Below are 22,929 nucleotides of genomic sequence, written 5' to 3' on the forward strand. Positions count from 1 at the left end.
CTTCGCCCGTGTTGCTAGGCAACGTGATCGACTGCAGTGGTGATCAACAAGTGCCCGTTTCCATGTTGCTAGGTGACGCACTTGACTGCAGTGGCGATCGACGGCAGCCTGTCTCAGAGAGGGGTCGTCTCTCCAAGGCTGTCTGCCCTCCTGAGGATGCCCTGGGGGCCGACCCCCCCGGCTGTCCCACCATCTCCTGGACCAGCTACGCTGGCTCTGCTTGCTGCACCTACGCGGCCGATCCCAGAACCAGGAGGAGAAGCTGCTGCCGCTCCTGTGCCTTCTCTCTCTGCATCCAGCCCAGCGGGCTTCCGCAGGCCCTGCTGCCCCCACCGGCCCCTCGGTGGTTCTGCCGCCTTCGGGAACCCTGTCCTCTGCCGCAGCGTCTTCATCAGACCCTGCGATCAGCCTGTCCTGCAGCGGAAGCGGCCCTGCTCGACTGCTTACAGCTGGTGCCGCAAGAGTGAACAATTTCAAACTTAGCGTTTTTGTAGGACACAGCATTTTTCAAGGGTACATTCACATTTGGTCGGGGGGTTTTTGTTGCGGGTTGGAATGCCTGACTTCCCCCGTGTGCCCCAGTGGCGTCGGGGGGGGGGTGGATCCCGTAAGTTCTGCCTCCGGTCCCGAGCCCGGAGGAGGTTGGGATGGTGCCGTTGGGCAGAAACCGGGAACACTGGCATTTGCATTGCAGGGGCGAGAGAAACAATGGAAAGCGGGCATTGCTCGCTTGCTGTGGGGACAGAAATCCCCCAGATCCGAGATGAAGGTTCTTGGGAAAGCTTCTCTTCCCCAGCTGCCGGTATGCACCGGTGGTTCAGGGGGAGGAAGCGTTCAGTGGTCACTTGTGCTGCCGAGGCTTTGGCAGCAGGGTGGTGCCAGGTTGTGAGAACGCAGAGCCTGCCTCGAGGGCCAGGTCTGGGCCGTTTGGCTCGTTTCCCTGGGCTGGGACCTCTGCCCCACCTGCTGTTAGGTTTGGGGGCTTTGCTTCCCCCCCGTCAGGACCTGGGCCACCATTCTGTGGGCCAGGTCTGGGATTCCTGATCCATCCACGAGGGCCAGGGCCCGCTCATGGTCCTAGAGGCTCTCTGCTGCTGCTCTTTCAGAGAAAAAAAAAATTAAATAAAAAGAGTTGAAAGAGCTAGCAGCTCAAAAGCATTGAAAAGCCAAGAATTAGCCTCAGCCCAAGTGGTTCAGTTAAAGGCTGTGGCAAGGGCATTCCAGAAATTTTCACAAAATTGTTTGATAACTGTCAGTGGATTTCTGATAACTGTTGATGATTTTCTTTAGCAGTTCTTTGTTTCAGGATTCTGCAAGCCTGTTTCAGGACCAAAAGGGACTTTCAGAGATGTCAAAGAGGAACATCTCCAGTCCACAGACTTTCTCCTGAAACTCAGCTGTTTGGACTTGAAGCAATGAACTTTCGTTGCATGGTTTTTTGCATTTTCTTATATTGTAAGATTGTTTTAGTGATATGATAGAATTTGATGTTCTACAGGTGAAGAATCTCTTTGATCATTCCACATCAGCACTTGATTGAAGTTTTTGATTGGCAAAAGATAAACCTCTTGAGAAGTGTTTGTTCTCTCTTCTGCATGGGCCGAGCAGAAGAATTTACAAATTCTTTTAATTCTTTTTAATTTATTTTAAAATAAAAATGGTGAAATGTCACAGACATATTTTATGAAAAATCCTTTTGCCAAGATCTTTTCTCCTGAGAAGCTGAGAAGCTTCAGCTTCTCTATGCTTTGCTGCTTTGGAATGTGATCTGGAGAATTGTTTACCCAGCCTGTGAAATTGTTTTTACTTGATGACCAATGACAGACACCTGTGTCAAGGCTGTGAGCACTCACAAGATTTTATTATCATTCCTTTCTATTCCTTGCTAGCCTTCTGATGGAATCCTTTCTTCTATTCTTTTAGTATAGTTTTAATATATAATTTTCTTTTACTATAATATATATCATAAAATAATAAATTGGCCTTCGGAAACATGAAGTCAAGATTCTCATCTCTTCCCTCATCCTGGGACCCCTGTGAACACCGCCACATTTGGTCCCATCACAAGTGCTGCCACCATGTGAGGATTGAACAGTCCAAGGACCCGCGGAATTGCGGAGGGAGACGGAGCGAAAAGCTGAAAAAAAAGAGGCTGGAAAGAGCCCGAAAATAGGCAGCAAAGGCTGCAGGAGCTAACTCTTGTGAGAAAGGTTGCGGAAAATCACAGCCAAAGGGATGTGTGGAAAGGAAACTGGAGAAGTTGAAAATAGAAGAAAAGCCCCACCGGAGACCATGGGCGCTTGGTTTTCAACATCAGAAAACCCCATGGTAAAGGTATGGAAAATTTCCTTTAAGGAATGGGACATAGACTATGATGAAGAAGCGTTATTTAGATTAACTACATGGGCAAAACCCCACAGGTTTGACACAACAAAAGAAACTGCTTTTGACCTTAATACCTGAGAACAAACTGGACACTGTATATTAAAGGCAGCCTTGAAGGGAGAGGTAAATGCAATAAGAGTTATAAAACCATGGAGGCTTATTTTGGATTTAATAAGACTATTAAATACTGAACTGTATGGGGAGGAAAACACACTGGAGGAGTTTTCAGGGGAGATGGACACCTCTCTAAGCCCCCAGGCAGAACACAGTGACCAACAATTCCACCCCACGTGGCCGAGCTGCTTTGAACTACCCCCCCACATCGGTATTGTCCCTGGGAGAACCATCCCCCACAGCTCCCCAGCATAAAGCGGCCCCACCGTGCAGGGTGATGGGGGGGCCCAGTGGGGTCCCAGGAATGCCAGGGCGCCCCGTGCTGGCACCCCGAAAATGTCACCCAGTGCCTGCCACACACAGATGCTGCAGGAGCTCAGATGGCGCCGCCATTTCATCTGGGCAGCCAGTGAGCGTGACACTGCTCCATCTCCATGCTGTCCCCGGGACCGCCCCCCCCATCATTGTGGCTGACCATGCCCCTCATCACCATGGAAACACCCGCACCCCCCCCCCCCTTGCCCAGAGTTGGTTGGCTCATCCCACAAACCACGCCCACAGCCCCGCCTCCGCAAACCATGCCTGCCTGCCACTGCATCATGGGGATGGAACCTGAGATGATGTTGCTACAAATGCCCGGATGTTGTCACTACATCACACCTGGAAGCACTCCGGAACCAGGAAGCTCCAACACCACTGTTGCGGTGTGGAGCAATATCCTGTCCTTCAGGTGTGTCAACTTCCTCCCCTCCCCCTTGCCCTCTTCCTAACTGCTGTCTGTCAAGTTCCACATTCCAGTAAGGGTGTCGTGTGATTGGCAGAAGTTCAAAAGATGCTTCTCAGACCTGCAGTCATTGGCCTGTCCAGGTGTCATTGTCCCCTGGGACCCTCCCCCTCCCACCTGGTTGGTGGCTCACCTATTCTTTCCCTACCCCCTCCCTGTGGGCTTAAAAGACACTGAAACCATGCAGTCGTTATTCTGTTGGATCTCTTACCAAGATTCAGAGCTCTGTGACCCTGGAATAAACTCTAGATTTAACCCTCTGTCGGAATTCGCTCTCTTTCCTCTTCACCATCGCCTGAACCTTTTCCACTAGAGGTAAACTGAGTTTCTACCATGCCTAGACTCATTCCGAGTGCCTAACTGCAACTGCCAGCCAGCCAAAAGTGTCTCTGAGGTGAAACATCCCAGCTGCCGCCTTTGGTCCAACACTAGGGCCGGACGAGCCTAGGCATGTTCCACCCTACAATATTGGGATTTTATTCCAATACACCATGATACAGAGCCCTGTTCCCTGCACCACCTCCGGACATGCAGCTCTCACTGTCACAGCACCATGGTATCTACAATATTGGTCCCAACAAGCTGACAAAGTCCCTACAACCCTGCTGATGCCAGATCCAGCCCCTTCGATATTCCGAGCAGGAAACATTCCTACCCAAGACCTGGTAATTTTCTGGACAGAGGTAGAACAAAAGGCTATAGAATGTGGAGATATAGAAGGGGCTGAACTAATTTTGGTACCCATGTGTGGTATTGTCCACAAGGGTCCCAGGATGAGGGAAGAGACGAAAAAGTTGACTCCATGTATCAGAAGCTTGATTTATTATTTTATGATAGATAATATATTAAAACTATACTAAAAGAATAGAGGAAAGGATTTCATCAGAAGGCTAAGCTAAGAATAGAAAAGGAATGAATAACAAAGGCTTGTCTCTGCCTGAGACCGTCTGGACAGGTGATCTGTGATTGGCCCTTAATTGGAAACAACCAGATGAGACCAATCACAGATTCCCCCTGTTGCATTCCACAGCAGCAGATAAGAATTGTTTACAGTTTGTTCCTGAGGCCTCTCAGCTTCTCAGGAGGGGAAAAATCCTAAGGAAAGGATTTTTCATAGAACATGTCGGTGACACCCATGTGTTCATCATCATCAGAGAACTGGCAACAGGGTGGGGGAACAATTGCAGCATTCCCAGTGGTGCGAGGTAATGGGACAACATCTGAAAAATATGTTCCCTTTAATTGGCAAATCCTCTCAGAGCTATGCCAACTAGCTGTTTAACATGGGCTAGGGTCGCCTGCTGTTGCAAATATGCTTAGATTTATAACTGCTAGTTAGTTAACCCCATATGATATGAAGCAGACTGTGAAATTACTCTGCACTCCAGTACAATATATGATGTTTGAATCAAGCTGGAGATCTTATGCAGAAGATCAGGGACTTAAAATCTCAAGAGCTTCACAGCAGGATCCACGTTTCTGGGCAGGGATCTCTCAACTTATGGGACTGTCCCCCATGGAAGAGCCACAAACCCAAGCACATTTGAACCGCTTTATTCTAGCCCAAGCAAAGGATTTAGCAATGCAAGCTTTAACAAAAATTACAAATATGTCTGTACCCACCCAAAGCTATTCAAATATAAGGCAAAGACCTGACTACTTGTATATGCAATTCATAGAACATTTGAAAGATGCTATGGAAAAACAGATATCTACAGCAAAGCAAGGAGCCAATTAATACTGCAGCTAGCATGAGATAACGCAAACGTGGACTGTAGAAAGGTTATAGATGCAGTACCTAAACAGAATCCATCCCTAGAGGATATAATGCTAAGGTTAAGACTGGATCTCATAACATGGATATGTTAGCTAATACCATTACAGCTGCTGTTAAAGAAACTCCCCATTGCTACAGATGTGGACAACAAGGTCATGTGAGAGCAAACTGTCCACAACAGTCCACACCACAAGGGACATTTCAAGGACAGAGGGGTATGAATGCAAGCTGTAAACTATGTGGGAGAGTTGGGCTCATAAAAAAAGAATGCTGGTCCAAATTTCATGTTAATGGTCAATTTCTCAAGGACCAGGGAAACGAGAGACCAAGCGTGACAGGGAAACACATGATGACACAAGCATTTTCCCACCCTCCAGTACAAGCCTGTGTGACCTGCTCACAGCCAGGACAAGAGGGACAGCTAAAATGGATGTATCCACCTCAGTCCCAATAACCATAAACTCGCTACAGGTACATGAAATCCCTCTTAAGGCCCAGGGGCCCATAGGGAAAGGACTGAGTGCTCTCTTTATAGGGAGATCCAGTGCCATGCTACAAGGCATCAATGTGCACCCGAGTGTCATAGATGCTGATTTTACAGGACAAATAAAAGCCATGGTATCAACACCTGTTCCACCCATAACAATCCCTGCAGAAACCAGAATTGCACAACTCATTCCTTTTAAGTCTTATATCCCCAAAGCAGATTCTAAGGAGCAAGGAGACCAAGGCTTCAGATCAACAGGACAGCCCCAGGTGAACTGGACTCAGGTCATAGGAGATCAAAGACCTAACATGGATTGTACTGTTACAATGCCCAAGGCAAAGCCTCCACAGATAAAGGTGAGTGGGATGATTGACACGGGCAGACGTCACCATCATCTCTGCCAATTAATGTCCTTTATCATGGCCTACTACACCTGCAGGATCTGCTGTTGCTGGCCTTGGAGGGACCACAGCAATCCTGTGTTGATCAAAAACCCTGAGGGCCAAACAGCTACAATCCGACCTTACATCACTGCTGCACCACTGAACCTATGGGGGAGGGATGTTTTGTCTGCATGGGGAGTTTGGGTGGGAACGAATTTTTAACAGGGGCCACTGTGTTAAAGGGCGTAAGGTGTCCCACACCAGCTCTGAAATGGCTTACTACTCAGCCGGTGTGGGTGCCCAAGTGGCCTCTTGAAGAAGAAAAACTAGACGCCCTAAATTCATTAGTACAAGAACAACTATCACAAGGACACATAGAATCGTCTATGAGGCCCTGGAACACCCCTGTATTTGTTGTAAAAAAAAAAATCTGGTAAATGGAGGCTGCTCCATGACCTAAAAAAAAATCAATTCAGTGATGGAAGGCATAGGGTCTTTACAAGCTGCTATGCCTTCCCCCACAATGATACCTGCCTCCTGGGATATCCTGATTGTGGACCTGAAGGATTGCTTTTTCACTATTCCACTACACCCAGACAATATCCCAAAGTTTGCCTTTACAGTGCCCTCCTGTGGGATTCACATTCTCTGAACCTAAAAGAAGCAGTGAGAGAAGCAGAGAAAAGAATGATCAAAACAATTCTTATCTCATTTGCTGCGCCTGTGTTTGTGCCAAAGTAGAATGCAAGATGGAGATTGTTTGCCCAAAGTGGTGGTGTTTTGTTTCCTTGGCCTATCAGGGCCAAGCGCATGTCCAGACTGTCCATCAGCAGACAGTCACAAGATTTTGTTCAGTTGAGTGCTTGTGCAGTTTCAGTTTAGATGTAGTGTAATCCAGTATAAAATAATAAAGTATAATGAAGTAATTAATTAGCCTTCTGATATCATGGAGTCAGATGCATCATTCTTCCCTTGTCGGGGGCTCACTGCTTTTACAATACCCTCCATTAATAACGCTGCACCAGCACAGCGTTATTAGTGGCGTGTATTTCCACAAGGAATGTGCAACAGTCCCAGTATCTGTCAGTGGTTCGTTGTGAGACAGAGTGGAAATTTTCCAGAGTAGAAATCCATTTCGGATTTAGGTAAATTAAGTCTTGAATTAAGTCTGTAGCTTGCAAACATAGCTGTTTGGTCTGACTGCCTGTTCTCGCAAATAAACCTATGCTCGAAGAAACTGCTTCAGCCGAAGGACAGAGATAAGAGGGGGGCCCCTTTAACTTTGAAACAGATGGAGAGACTGCAGGAGACAGGACAGGGTGGCCCAGGAATTCTTTCTGTACTTTCTGATAAAGAACTATCTGCAAGGGTAACTAGCTGCAAATGTAATGAGAAATCAGTAAAATGAATATGTATGAACCTATTGTGAAATGCCATGCATATGGATTCGTAAGGGAGATAAAAAAAGGATCTGGAGTTCCCAGAAGTACAGAAGACAGAAGCATGTCTTTTAAGGGGAGCTGTCTTTTAAGGGGAGCGATCCCCACATGCATCCAGCTCTGTAATAAACATACCGGCTTTACAACTTTTACAAAGTTGTGGAGTTTTTTTCTTTCCGCAAATCAGTTGCACAGGCACTTTCATCTGTGAGAGAACAGTTTCCAGGGGCATACTGCTATCACTACATGGATGACATTCTGATTGTAACCCAAACAAAAAGGGAACCCTTGCGGATTTAGCCAAACCTGCTGCAAGCATTAAAGTCATTTGGGCTGCAGGTAGCACCAGAGAAGGTGCAAAAGCAAGCACCCTGGAAATATTTCGGACTCAAAATAATGAACCAAACAATACAGACACAAGCAATCCAATTTTCCACCAAAACTGAGACTTTAAATGATGCACAGAAACTTTTGGGTATTATAAACTGGGTCAGGTCATACTTAGGGATAACCAATTCTCAATTAGCACCCTTATTCGACCTCCTGAGAGGGGATCCTGAATTGACTTCCTCCAGAAAACTAACCCCAGAGGCAAAAGCTGCTCTTGAAACAGTACAGCAAGCTATCACAAAGAGACATGTCCACAGGATATGCCCTGAGGTGTGTATCGCTGTATTCATTATCATTGTTGACTCTCATATTACTGGTATTATTGGACAGTACAACACACACTGGCCTGACCCTTTGCACATCCTAGAGTGGGTATTCTTACTTCACCGACCAAAAAATACTGCACCTACCGTCTCTGAGCTAATAGCACAGTTAATAATCAAATTTCATCACAGGTGTCTGCAATTAAATGCAAAAGATCCTTCCTAAATCATTATTCCTACAACACAAGAGGAATTTGAATGGAGTTTTGCTAACTGTACAGCCTTGCAATGTGCTTTACAAAATTTTACCAGTCAAATCACCACTTACTGAGCCATAGATTGCTAAATCTAAGCGGCGAAACCACACTATCTCTAAAGCCCCTAAATAGCCAAATACCTCTAAAGGGTGTTACGTTTTTTACTGATGGCTCTGGGAAAATGGGAAAAGCCACTGTAACATGGAAAGAGGAAGGTGAGTGGCAAACGCTGAAGGGACTCGAGAATGGATCACCCCAATTAGTAGAGCTATGTGCTGTAGCTATGGCTTTCCAACATTTTCCTCACACTCCTCTAAATGTTGTAACAGACTGCATATGTGGCTGACATCACACAAAAATTAGACCCAACAATGCTAAAAGAAATTAATAGTGCACAACTGTTTAACTTACTTAAAACTCTATGCCTCACCATTCAATTGAGGATTTGCCCATATTACATCCTACACATCAGAAGCCACACAAATTTACCAGGCTTTATCATAGAGGGAAACGCCAGAGCAAATATGCTAGCTAGCCCTGCTTGGATGGCACCACAACCAGATACACTGGCACAAGCAAAGGCATCACATGATTTTTTCCACCAAGGTGTTCAAGCCTTACAGTGGCCATTTCAGCTGTCAAACACAGAGGCTCATAATATTGTTAGCACCTGTGTTGACTGCCAAGGCTACACTGCAGCACTGCAGATGGGGGCAAACCCTCATGGACTGCGTGCTTTGCAAATCTGGCAAACTGATGTCACACACATCCCTGAATTTGGCCATTTAAAATATGTACATGTCTCAATTGATACCTTTTCATCAGCAATGCGGGCTACAGTACACACAGGAGAAAAGGGTCGTGATGCCATCGCACACTGGCGGTCGGTCAGCTTTTGCAGTTCTGTGCATCACTCACACCATCAAAACTGACAATGGGCTAGCATACATCTCTCAGAAAACTAGACAATTCCTACAGCCTTGGGGTGTATCACACCAAACCAGTATCCCCCATTCAGCAACTGGACAAGCCATAGTGGAAAGAGCACATGGTACCTTAAAGGGTATACTCAGTAAACAAAAGGGAGGTGTGTGTGGTGAGACCCCACAGAGCAGAATAACTAAAGCCATATACACACTACATCATTTAACAGTATTGGAAAAATCCCAGAACCCGGTTATACTGAACCATTTCTCATCACTCCAATCATCTAGTGATATCCAGATGCCTAAACCCAAGGTAATGGTGAAAGAACTCCTCACCAATACATGGGGAGGTCCCTGGGCCCTTATTACTTGGAGATGGGGATATGCGTGTGTTTCAACAGACAGTGGGACACATTGGATGCCTGCCAGATGTGTCCAGCCTGCCCTGCGTCCTGCTCAGAATCATAGACAGCACCAGCCCGATGTCCCTCCAACAGACATTACAAAGCCATGTAACCAGAACAATAACTACCTCATAGGAATCTGGGACTTTTGAAATAACAGTTCATATAAGGACTCTGTTCATTTACGAACTGCCTTATCTGTTAAGCTTGTACCAAAGCTGAATGTTTCTAGGTTTTCTAATTTTAGTTCAGAATTAAGATATAACTTACAGCTTTGTTTACAGACTGTTTTCTGTTTACAAATTTTTTTCTCTAGTAGCTAGACTTTCTCATCGGTTTTAGGAGTTAAGTAGCTTGTTGTTGTTAAAATAAGCTATGATTTGTAACCTAAACATTAAGAAATTCTTACCTACAGACTAAACCAATATACGGCACCTTCACTAATATATAAGTCATGCAAATTAAAATCCTACAAATAGATGACAAAGAACAGATCTCAAATTTTAGTAAAGAAACAGGGTAAGATGTAGCATTAGCATTAATCCAGTTATAATAAGCAACCCAGCTCAGCTCCATGAACCAGCCTCTGGGCTGACTGACAGAAGCTGACAGAGCCAATTGGAGCTCTCCTAAAATACAAGCATTTGACTGGTTAATAGTCTGTGGGGTGTATAGTTTAGACCAATGTCTGTGAAGCACCGGGAGTTTTGAATTGTCTATAAAAGGGTGTCGGAGACAATAAACGAGGCTGTTTGTCTGAGGAAACACACATAAGTCTGTCTTATGTCTCAAGCATAGGAAGTCCAGGTCACACCCAGAAGCACAAGGGGTCAGGTGTTATAGATACATTTTATAATATTGGCTTTTCACAAATATTAAAATGGATTTTATATGTGTAATGTTAAAGTAACTTTGTTATAAAGATATAGTTTTTATTTCTGTTGTTAATTAAGCTTAGAAATAGTAGTGAAATAGCTGATATAAATATGCTTGTGTTAAAATGCTTTCTTGGATGGGATAACATCCAATGAACATATGAAGAAGATGCTGAAGATATGCCAACTGTCAGCACTCACCACCTGAAGACAGTGTGGACCAAGGCCCAAAAACTGGAAGTGATAAGAATGGACTAAAACCACAACCAAGGAATACGCATGCTCTAAAAATGTGGACTCAAGAAGGAGATATGGTAAACAATTCTTGGAATGTCACAGACATATTTTATGAAAAATCCTTTTGCTATGATCTTTTCTCCTGAGAAGCTGAGAGGCCTCAGAAATGAAATGTAAACAATAATTATCTGCTGTTGTGGAATGCAACAGGTGCATCTTTGATTGGTCTCATGTGGTCGTTTTTAATTAATGGCCAATCGCAGTCCAGCTGTCTCAGACTCTCTGGTCAGTCACAAAATTTTGTTATCATTCCATTCCTTTCCTTTCAAGACTTCTGATGAAATCCTTTCTCTATTATTTAGTGTGGTTTTAATATATAATTTTCTTTTAATATAATATATATAATAAAATAAAAAATCAGCCTTCTGAAACATGGAGTCAAGATTCTCAACTCTTCCCTCGTCCTGGGACCCCTGCGAACACCACCACATTTGGTGACCTAGAGTGAGTCACATTGATTACCCCTTTGTGGAGTCATAGCCACACTTGGAACATATAAACTAGTTAGGGGAAAAGTTTACTATGCATAAGGGTCTATGATTATGCAACAGGCTGATGTAATGAAAAAGGTATTTAAGGGATATCTGAGAAGATAACAGTGTGCTCTTGGCTGAGTGTGGCTGTAATAACCTTTGCTCTATGGTCCTTGTATCCTATTGTCCTTTATTAAACCTTTTAAATTTTCACAGGAGAGTGAATGTGTTTTTCACACGGGGAATGGGGGTTATGGTCAGTTCATCACCCATGTCTTCTCCTGCTGCTCAGGGAGAGGAGTTGTTCCCCTGCTGCACCATGGGGTCCCTCCTACAGGAGACAGTTCTTGGTGAATTTCTGACATGACTCCACCTCACAAGCAACAGCTGTCTGCAACCTGCTGTAATGTGAGTCCATCCCACAGGCAACAGGCCCCCCCAAACTGATGCAGTGTGGGTCACTCTTCCACAGGGTGCAGTCCTTCAAGGACAGGCTGCTCGAGCATGGCAGCAGGGCCCCTTTCTCCATGGATCTCCCTCAAGGTCATAGCCTCCTCTCAGGCATCCACCTGTTCTGGCATGGGGCTTCTCCATGGGTTGTGGGTGGATCTCTGCATCCCCGTGGATCTTCATGGGTGGCAGGAGGACAGCCTGCTTCACCATGTTCTTTACCACAGGCTGCAGAGGAATCCCAGCTCTGGGGCCTAGAGCACCTCATCCCCCTCCTTCTTCACTGACCTTGGTGTCTATAGAGTTGTTCTTCTCGCATGTTCTCACTCCCTTCTTCTCTGGCTGAAATTGCAACTGCACCACAATTTTTTTATTTTTCTTTCTTCTTAAATCTGTTATCACAGAGGTGTTACCACCGTTTCTAATTGGCCTGGCCTTGACCAGTGGCACATCCATCTTTGGAGTGACCAGGGACTGGCTCTGCTGGACATGAAAGAAGCTTCTAGCAGCTTTTCACAAAAGCCAACCCTGAAGCCCTGACCACCTACCAGTACCAAAACCAGGCCATGCAAAATCAATACACTGGACTTCCTGTATCAATGCACACACAAATTGAAGGCTAACACTCTTCCATTGTTCAAGAAGAAAATTCAGTTTCCCTTGTGAGAGAGTGGACTGTTAATGGTTAATGGCTCAAACAATCAGCAGGATTCTTTGCTGATGATGAGCACAGTAACCAATTAGTTGCGGAGGGCGTGCACACCTACCACCTCAGTTTACAAGGAATGAGATAAGGGAAGAGGCTGATAAGAGGCAAATCCAGCCAGGTAGAACAGTGCTTTTTATCATGCCATTGTCCTTATACAAGTGGCTCAGGTGTGAAAATTCCCTTCCAGACAAGCACTGGGACATTCACACAGAACATTCACACAGAACATTCAAAAGTAGGCCTGAAGGTATTAATCTCTTCTGAAGGCCCAAAACTGACTCAATTATGCTTACCTAAGAGGCAGCTGTAATGTCTTAGAAGGTGTCATAAACCATCAAAGACTCCCAAAGTTTCCAGTGATCCACAGCATTACAACATTAAGTGTGAAACTCCCCGCTGAGCCTCAGCATATATTATCCCTAGCGGACTCTGTGATTCTTGGGCTTTCCCCATCCCTGATGGATTGAGACGGCAACCATCACTTCAAAAAATGGACATTGCAACTGCAACAAACAGATCTCATCACTGGACTTGGGTGGTGATTTTATAACCTTTTACTCTTATCCTTTCTTTCTCTTTTTTTTCCTTAATACATTTCCGCACGTTTTATGCTTTTATATTGCTATATTACACTAGATAACCAAATGACTACAGACCTGCTTCCCAATGCACCCAAATTGTTCTAAAATAAACCCTACATATATATATATATATTTACAAACACCAAGCATTCAGTGTCATTTCACTCTAATCCACCCCAAGGGATCTATTAGCAAGAACACGCGTCATAATGCCTCCAAGTAGACTGAATCCAAGAGAAAAGAGAGGGTGTGAAAAGATGGCTGAGGGTAAAATTAGAGGAATCTGAGAAGTTAAATTCACATCCTAACAGAAGTTATAATGGTACAGAAATTATAAGGTAAAATGCAGCTGCTACTCCCTGGATGGAATGTGGTTGGCATGCTGAAAACCTATTCCATGATGATTCCCCACACCCACAATCTGCAGCCATAGCACCTGCTAAAGGGGATGGAATGGAAGGTGGAGCAGAGTGGAGACACCGTGGCCAGTCTCTGTAGAAATCCTTGCAGGGAGCGGAACTCAATGGTACTTTGCAGCTGATGAACCCCATAGCACCTGTCACCCAAGGGAGAGATATGTTGTGCTGCTGAGCCAACAACTGTGGTGAAATCATTCTTCTTGGATGAACTTGGTTCCTTATAGCCTAATTATGATATTAACACACACCTCCATTCTAAAGTTACCTCCCTCCAAGGTACAACCACTCCCCACTGGGCATGCACTCTAGATTTTATTGACTATATCTTTAAGACCAAAGTGAGACAATTTTACACCAATCAGTAACAAAGGTATACATGACTAGAGTCACTCAAGTCTACCTAAACATAACGAAATAGTATAAAAGTAAGTCGAGAATGGGGGAAAAGTTAGGGAAGACTCCATCATAACTACTGGGATCAGTCGATGAGCTGAACCTGTCTTCTCCTCCATAGGGACACTTACTGGTTAAGAACCATATGCTATATGCACTGAATATTTTATTGAGGATTAGACCTTGTCTCTGTATTGCTTTGAATACATTTTTGCAGTCAGATACTATAACCAACACTCCTCAAATCTTAACCTGTCACAATTTTATATTAATAAAGTGTTATTCCATAAACTGTTAGTGAGTCCTTCACAGGCATTAACAGTTGCCAGCAGCAGGTAACATACTCAAATAAAGTGGAAAACCTGCTGAGGAGTCTCCCTTATGATGTTAGTGTGTGTCCTTGAATAAGTCATTTAATCCAGCAGGACTGTTCAGTGAAGGATTCTCCTAACGGGACCCTGACAGACTGGTCCAGCACAAGGGTCTTGTCTTTCCAGGGGTGCTGACAGATAAATCAAACACTAAGGGTCAAGGAAATCTCCCCTTTTCATGTGACACAGGGTTCTGAACTGAATTTTGCTTTGGTGAAGAAGGAAAAAATAAAAAAAAAAAAAGAAAAAAATAAAGAAGGTGTGAATGACTACTTCCACATAGAATCATAGAATATTCTGAGTTAGAAAGGACCCACAAGAATCACTGAGTCCCACTCCTGGCCCTGGACAGGACAACCCCAAGAATCCCATCATGTGCCTGAGAGTGCTGTCCAAATGTTTCTTGAACTCTGCCAGGCTTGGTGCTGTGACTACTGCCCTGAGAAGCCTGTTCCAGTGCCCAGCCTCTGGGTGAAGAATCTTTTTCTAATATCCAACTGTGCTGGTTTTGCATCACGGAAGTGATGTTCTAAGAGAAGCTGCTAGCAGTTACCTCCGTGTCTGGCAAAAAAACCCAATCAGTAATTAGCTTTAAGAATTGACAATCTGTTAAACTACTGAGAAAGCTGATACGCTTCTGTGAACACCCATGGTAAAAACAAAAATCCTGGGAATTTTCTCTTTTCCAGCCTGAGATCAGGTAATATGGCTGGCCTGGCCCCCCTGTCTCAGGCGGCTGGGCACCCCCTGCCATGGGGCCAGGCCCTGTCCCGGGGAGCCTGCTGGGCCCCATCGGCTGCTGAGCAGGGGGAGGGGAGGCCGCAGGGCCGTGGCCTGGCCAGGCCGCACTGGCTCAGCCAAGATTCTACCACCATTGAGATTCACCCACAACCACTGGGCAGGGAGGAGGAGAAGCCATCGGCCCCCAGCCATGCTGCTGCTGTGTTCTAGTCTGGCTGCTGAGATTCTGGCCCTCCCCCAGCACAGCTGATCCTAACACAGCCCTAGCACAGCCGCTGCAGAAACCTCTATGGTAAAACAGCTCTGGCTGCAAGCTACTGAGCTGGCCAGAGTCACGTGACCATCTGCAGGCCTGGGCGAGATATTAACTCTTTTAGTGCTTTAATCCTCCCTCAGGTGAGAGAAAAGGACAAAGTGCAGGCACGTAAGAAAACAAAATAAAACCACCCAAGTCAATAAAGAAGTCAGGTCCCAGATGGGAGGGATGAGGAGACGCCTTTAGTTTCAGGCTAAAAATCCTCTTATAAAGCTATAGAAAAAGATATAATTGAAACATAAGACTCTTTTTTTCCTATAACACATTAAAAAGTATAGGGAGAGTACTCATTTAAATTGTATCTAGCAAAGGCCTCCATGCTAAAGTAAACAAATCTTAAAGTAGCTGTGATCCCATGAGAAGTTTGAACAGAGAAAGAGAGAAGAGTGATGAAGACCCTGTGCCCTCAGGGAGAGAAGATGATCTCTGTTCCCAGAGATGAAGATGATTTCAAAGACAGATAACGAGAACCTTTACTCTTAAACAGCTCATCTTTAAACTAGTACCCCATAAGTTAACATAGCCCATAAATACAACTGTAAGAAAAGCTATAAAAATAAGGACTTCACAACTACAGATTTTCCAGGCAGTTGCTATTCGTGGAAATTAAAAGCCGCAAAAGAAACTATTTTCTTGTGAAGAAGTCTCCATAAATCTACTAGAAGGACTCCCCTCCCTAAGTGAACTGCAGATAGACTATTCTAAAAGTAATAAACTGACTAAATTATTTCTGTACCTTGTTAGTAAGAAAGAAAAGGTTTTAGGGGGGAGGGAAAGTGTTTGAAAAGTTTTATTCTGATTCTCATTAAACTTCCTTTTAGTTACTATTAATGAAGCTTTTTTTATATCCTTTCAAAGTTTTGAGCCTGCTTTGCCTTCCTCCTAATCCTATCTCACAGCAGGAAATGAGTAAGTCTATTCTAGTAAGTACACTGGAGTTTGGCCAGCTCTAAACCCACCACACCAACCTAACCCTCCCCTGACACAGCCTCATGCCATTCCCTCAGGTCCTGTCACTAGTCACCACAGAGATCAGTGTCTGCCCCTCCTCTCCCCCTCACGAGGAAGTTGTAGACCGCCATGAGGTCTCCCCTCAGTCTGCTCTTCTCTAGGCTGAACAAGCCAAGCAACCTCAGGCACTCCTCGTATGACTTCCCCTCTTGACCCTTCACCATCTTTGTAGCCCTCCTTTGGATTCTCTCTAATAGTTTTACATCCTTCTTATATTGTGGCATCCAAAACTGCGCACAGGACTCGATGTGAGGCTGCACCAGCACAGAATAGAGCAGGACAATCACCTCCCTTGACCAACTGGAAATGCTGTGCCTGATGCACCCCAGGTCACAGTTGTCCCTCCTGACTGCCAGGGCACACTGCTGACTCATATTCAACTTGCCATCAACCAGGATGCCCAGGTCCTGGTCTCTTATGAGCAGACACTGCAGAAGCTAGGCCTGTTTGGTCTAGAGAAGAGAAGAGAAGACTGAGAGGGGATGTCATCAGTACATGCAAATATCTCAAAGGTAGGTGTCAAGTGGATGGTGCTAGACTAATTTCAGTGGTGCTCAGTGACAGGTTAAGGAGCAATGGACATAAACTAAAACATAAGATGTTCCACCTCAACATGAGGAAGAACCTCTTTCCATTGAGGGTGGCAGAGCATTGGAACAGGCTGCCCAGGGAAGGTGTGGAGTCTCCTTCTCTGGAGACATTCCAAACCCATCTGTATGCATTCCTCTGTAACCTGTTCTAGGTGACCCTGCTTGGTAGGGGAATTGAACTAGATAATCTCAAAAAGGTCCCTTCCAACCCTAACTGTTCTTTGATTCTGATTGTGTCTCTTTCTGCAGCTGTGCTTTCTAGCCTCTCATTCCCCAGTCTGTTCATACATCCAGGGTTGACCCGTCCCAGGTGCAGAAACTGGCACTTGTCTTTGCTAAGCTCCATATGGTTGGTGATTGCCTGTGGATGTGACAGCCTGGTCAGAGAGTGAGAAACCTAGAAGAGTTTTCCCAGAATCGGCCTGGGAGATTTTAGGGAGTTGAAGATAAACAACGATAGCTTATTATTATAAACAACCTGCAGGTGTTGTTTTTCCTACTGTCCATTTTCTTGTTATTCTCAAAGATTGTTTATAAAAGGGCGTCTTGTTATTTAGCCAATCAGGTGAAATGTATTAACTAAATGACCAGTCAGGTCTACCTGGATCAGAACAATGTATAAAAGAGCAATCTAAATTAAAGACGTGCTTTATGCCAATCAGCCTTCTGGTGAGTCTTTGTCATTTCTTACTAAACAGTGACAATTGCCCAGCCCTCTGATCTGTCCACAACTCTCTACAGGGCCTCTCTGCCTCTGAGGGAGTCAGCAATTCCTTCCAGTTTAGTACCCTTGGCAAACTTACTTAGTATCCTGAGACAGAGTAGAAATTTTCCAGAGTAGAAATCCATTTAAATTTAAGTGAAATGTACATCTCTGAGTAAAGTCTGTAGTTCAAAAACATAGCTGTTTAGTCTGACTGCCTGTTCTCGTAAAATCCTAAGCTCAAAGAAACTACTTCAGCCGAAAGACAGAGATGAGGGGGAGAAAGACAGAAAAACTGCTGTGAGAGCAAGTCAACCTGACCTAAGAATTCTTTCTGATAAAGAAGAATTAGCAGCAAATGTCACACAAAATTTTTTTAAATGAATATGTATGAACCTATTGTGAAATTGCATGCATATGTATTTGAGAGGGAGATAAAAAAACGATCTGGAGTTCTTAGAAGTACGCATGTCTTTTAAAGAAAGTAATCTCCACATGTGTCCAGTGCTGTAATAAACATACCAGCTTTACAACTTTCACAAAGTTGTGGAGTTTTGTTTGCCTCCGCAAAACATTTTGGTGAAGCCAGGCAGGACAGACCGTCTCTGTCCTTGCAGGGGCAGAGGAGAAGATGGACCTCCGAGGCACGCCCTGGGATTTTTTCCTGGAGGAGCTCCGCTTGTCTTGGCTTGCCTCCTGCGGAAACAGACAAGGACCTGCTGGTGTGCGGAGGATACGGTATGTACTGAGGGGCCCCTGGGGGAAAAGAGAGCTAAGATGGCTGAATAAGTCACTTAGAGACATCTGAGTGCTCAGCCTCATTCCTGTGCCTGCAGGCAGACCAGTCAATAGAGTGACTAGGAGACCTGTTCGATAGAGCGGCCGCTAGCGACTCTGGGGGTGAGTCAAGTGAACTCACATGTGTGTGTGTGTGTGTGTGTGTGTGTGTGTGTGTGGTGTCCGGACACTGTATCATTGTATAGTTAATGCATTGTGTGGTTACTGTTAATGTGTTTGTAATTGTGCGAGTGAAAGGTGTACAAAAGAGAGCGAGCGACTGAGTATACCTACAGTGCGAGGGAGTTTCCACCCACGACTAAAGGGGCTGAGTGAGGCCTGAGGCCCTGGCCAGGGCAAGCTGTGGGGGCAGGGAGCGCCCGCCAGAGAAGTGGAGGAAGTGGAGAAGCATGGGTGAGGACATTCACTGTGTAAAGGTGGTGATTAAAGGTGGTGATTTGTGTAGATTGTGCACACTTTTACTGTGGCTAGATGAACTCAAAGGGTTCCTCTGCCCCAGTGGTTTGGACTCAACCCCTGGGAGTTTGTGAATCCTGTGAATTATTAGATAGACAGAGGAGACAAACGAGTTCATTTAGAGAGGCTTTATCAGACTTCAGCTGGTACTATAGTAAGTCTGGACTGGGAACAACCTGCCGTAGACGATTTAGAGTTCCCTGTGATAAATGGAATAGCCTGCCTCTGCGGGCAATTCCTAAGAGCCTTTGGTGCATCGAGAGGCTAGCACCCTGCATGGGTACTATTGTGGTGCGGAGTTTGTGAGAGACGCTGGTACTGCTGTTCTAACAAGCATCAGAGCATATGCCCCAAGTGTAAATTGAAGTTTCCTGATCAAGCTGATTCAGAACCTAAGATCTTAAAGCTTGTGTGTGGGAGATCACATCTGATACCTGCCACCTGGGGTTTTGTGTGGGATGAAAACTGGGAAACGACTGTGAAGCTCTGTGAAGAGAGGTTTGGGTAGAAGCGAGATAGGGCAAGGAGAAGGAGATGATGAGAACTAACCAGAGCAAAGAAGTTCCTCATGCTAGCCCCTTGGGGTGCATCTTGGCCCACTGGAAGGAAGTCACCAGTAGGGGGGGCTCTGAGAATAAAAAAAGATCTAATCCAATATTGCACGCACTGGTGGCCATTATACAGGTTAGAAGACGGAGCGAAGTGGCCACCCACTGGAACTTTAGATTATAATACTTTATTTTAGTTAATGTTGTTTTTAAGAAGGGAAGGTAAATGGGATGAGGTTTTGTATGCTGATATGATTTTTGTTTTAAGAAATCACCAAGAATGGCAAAGAGACTGCAGGTTCAGAGCTACCTCTGACCCACTGGTGTTGGCCCTTGAAAAGGAAAACAAGGCAAAGAGGGGACAAATCAAACATTGTTGTTCAGCATGCAGTATAAGACAACGGTGTATGAGATCAGACAAAGTTTATCATTCTGAGGGGCAAGAATGAGATACATTTGATTTGATAAAAGCTCCTCCTAGGATAAGGGAGGTTGAAGATGAAGATGAAGAGGAAGAGGACTTCCCCAAAAAGGAGGAGGACTCAGGCTAGGAAGGCACATCCACTAGAACCGACCCCCCTCCTGACAGTCCAGTTGCATCTAGAACTAGGAGGCAAGCAGTGTTACAGGCCCCTCTGCAAGAGGCAGTGGGACCAGAAGGAGGGAGACTAATGATTAAAGTTCTATTTAGCACTCTTGATTTAGAGGCATGAGGAAAGATTGCTAAGAATTATTGTATCAATCCGATACTTACTGCCAAACATCTACGATATGTTATCAAGCAACACAATCCAGATTAGGCTGACATCCAGTTACTACTCGATGCTTTCACTGAAACAGAAAAACAGCTGATCTTAAAGACATCAGGGACTTTAGCAGAAGATTACTGCAAGAGCAAGCAGTTAGATGTAAAACAATATTTCCCCCTCCAAGACCCAGAATGGCATCCTAATGTATCAGCAGAAGTAAAAAAATTAGCAGATTATCAAGAGTAGATAGCAACAGGAGTGGAAAGAGCTATTCCAAAAACCATTAATTGGTCTGCTTTATATTCCCTTAAGCAGGGGCCTTCTGAGACTCCGTCCGAGTTTCTAGAGTGCTTAAGGGATGCTATGCATCGTCATACATCATTGGATCCGGGGTCTGAGATAGGGATGAATCAGCTAGTTAATTAATTTTTGTGGCAGTCTGCTGGAATTATTAAGCGTAAACTTCAGAAAATCTGGGGGCCGGAAGGGAGAAATTTCGAAGTCTTGCTAGAAGAGGCATGGAGGGTATTTAGTAACCGAGAAGAAGGATATAAACAAAGAATGAAAAGGTTAGTAGCAGTAGTACAGGAGGAAAAGCAAAGAAAATGCAACCAGGGACCACCCAGACAAGGACCACCTCAGCTGGGCAGGAACCAGTGTGCAATCTGCAAAAAAACTGGTCACTAAAAAGATCAATTCCCAGAACGGAGACGAAGTGACCACCAAGTGGCTGCACACATACAAAACCAGTGAAGAGGAACAGGGGATTCTACCCCAGCAGATCCACTGGTTATAACAATGAGGCTGGGGGAAGAAGGGAAAAAAGTAGAATATTTACTTCATACAAGAACTACATATTCAGTATTAAATAAATCTTTAGTACCTGTAGAAAATGATTATGTTGTACTGCAGGGGGCAACTGGCCAGTCTGAAAGGGCATATTTTTGCAAACCTTTGAAGTATAAATTGAGAAAACAATGAAGTATTCATAAGTATTTGTATATGCCCAATTTGCCAAAAGCACTTTTAGGGAGAGATTTATTGGAGCAGTTACAAGCAAATATTACATTCAGAAATGGAGAGGTTACTCTGGAGGTGAATGATCAAAAGTACATAGAAGTATTAAGTTTACCTTAACAGCTATTAAAATTGAAGAAAAAATTGATTAAGAGATACTGAGTCAAGTATTTCCTGAGGTATGGGCCTCTGATGTACCAAGGAGGGAGAAAAATGCCTCCCCCATAGTAATTAAGCTTAAAGAAAAGACACAACCAGTGAGAATTAAGCAGTACCCCTAAAAAAAAAGAAGACAGGAGGGAATCAACCCAATAATTGATAATTTTCTGCAGTTAAAGTGTTGAAAAAATGCCGATCTGATTTCAATACTCCCATTTTACCCATTCTGTAATCTAATGGGTCATACCAGATAGTACAAGATTTAAAAGCTGTCAATAAAGTAACAGAAGATTTGTATCCTGTAGTAGCATATCCATATACTTTATTAACTTTTCTAATACCTGAGCTAACCTGGTTTACTGTTTTAGACCTAAAAGATGCCTTCTTTTGCCTTCCTATCCGTGAAGCCAGCCAGAAAATTTTTGCATTCGAATAAGAAAGCCCTAAAAGTGAGCACAAAACTCAGCTCACATGGTCCGTGCTTCCTCAAAGCTTCAAAATTCCCCCACTCTGTTTGGGGAACAACTTGAAAAATATCTGGAGTCCTGGGAAGCTCCACAAGAAGAAAGAAGGCTGTTACAGTACATAGATGATCATCTAGTAGCCACTCAGACGAGAAAAGCATGTGTAGCCTGGACGGTAAGCTTTCTGAATTTTATAAGACTCCAAAGATACAAAGTATCAAAGAAAAGGGCATTGGTAGTGAAACAGAAAGTAATCTACCTAGAGTATGAGGTGAGTGCAGGGCAAAAGACATTAGAGCAGGCTTGCAAAGAAGCCATATGCCAAACCCCGAAACCCCAGACAATAAAAGAACTCCAAACCTTCTTAAGCATGGCAGGGTGGTGCCAGCTGTAGGTTTATAATTATAGACTGCTCGTCAGACCCCTCTATGCTCTTATTGCCAATAGAAACAGAGATCTCCAGTAGACAAAAGAAGCCACACAAGCCTTTCACCATCTAGAGTGCCCTCATGTCAGCTCCAGCTTTGAGACTTCCAGATGTAAGTAAACCATTCTTTCTATTTTCCCATGAAAGACAGGGAATTGCCCTGAGAATATTAGCTCAAGACTTAAGTCCATACCAGAAGGCAGTTGCTTACTTCTCCAAGCAACTAGATGCAACAGCCTACAAGATGGCCAGGTTGCCTCAGAGCTGTAGCAGCAGTCGTGCTGAATATTCAAGAAGCACGCAAGTTTACCCTGGGACAAAAAATGACTGTGCTAGTGTCCCACACAGTGTCTGCAGTACTAGAAGTAAAGGGTAGCCACTGGCTTTCACCACAGAGGTTCCTGAAATACCCAGCCATCATAATAGAGCAAGATGATGTAGAGATAGTAGTGACTAATATTGTCAACCCAGCTTCTTTTCTCAGTAGAAATCAAGGAGAAGCAGTATACCACAATTGCCTGGAGACCATTGAAGCTACCTACTCCAGCCACCCAGACTTAAAAGACACTCTTTTACACGATGCAGAGACCTAGTTCACTAACAAGAGTAGCTACGTTGCCAGTGGAAAGCGACATGCTGGATACGCAGTGGCCACCTGCAGAGAGGTAATAGAATCCGGACCCGTACCAACAGGCACCTCTGCACAGAAGGCTGAAATAATTGCACTGACCCGAGCCTTGGAAATGGCAAAAAGAAAGAAAATAAACATCTAT

The 22,929-nt window shown here is 44.5% G+C and overlaps 1 protein-coding gene across 2 annotated transcripts in view; it reads right to left on the reverse strand.

Annotated features, from left to right (window-relative positions):
* LOC103824691 (zinc finger SWIM domain-containing protein 6-like) overlaps nucleotides 1–22,929 on the reverse strand; it is a 307,908-nt gene that overhangs the window by 16,775 nt on the left and 268,204 nt on the right. The gene's annotated exons all lie outside the window — the stretch shown is intronic.

The sequence above is a fragment of the Serinus canaria genome, chromosome W, assembly GCF_022539315.1.
Source record: "Serinus canaria isolate serCan28SL12 chromosome W, serCan2020, whole genome shotgun sequence".
Lineage (NCBI taxonomy): Eukaryota > Metazoa > Chordata > Aves > Passeriformes > Fringillidae > Serinus > Serinus canaria.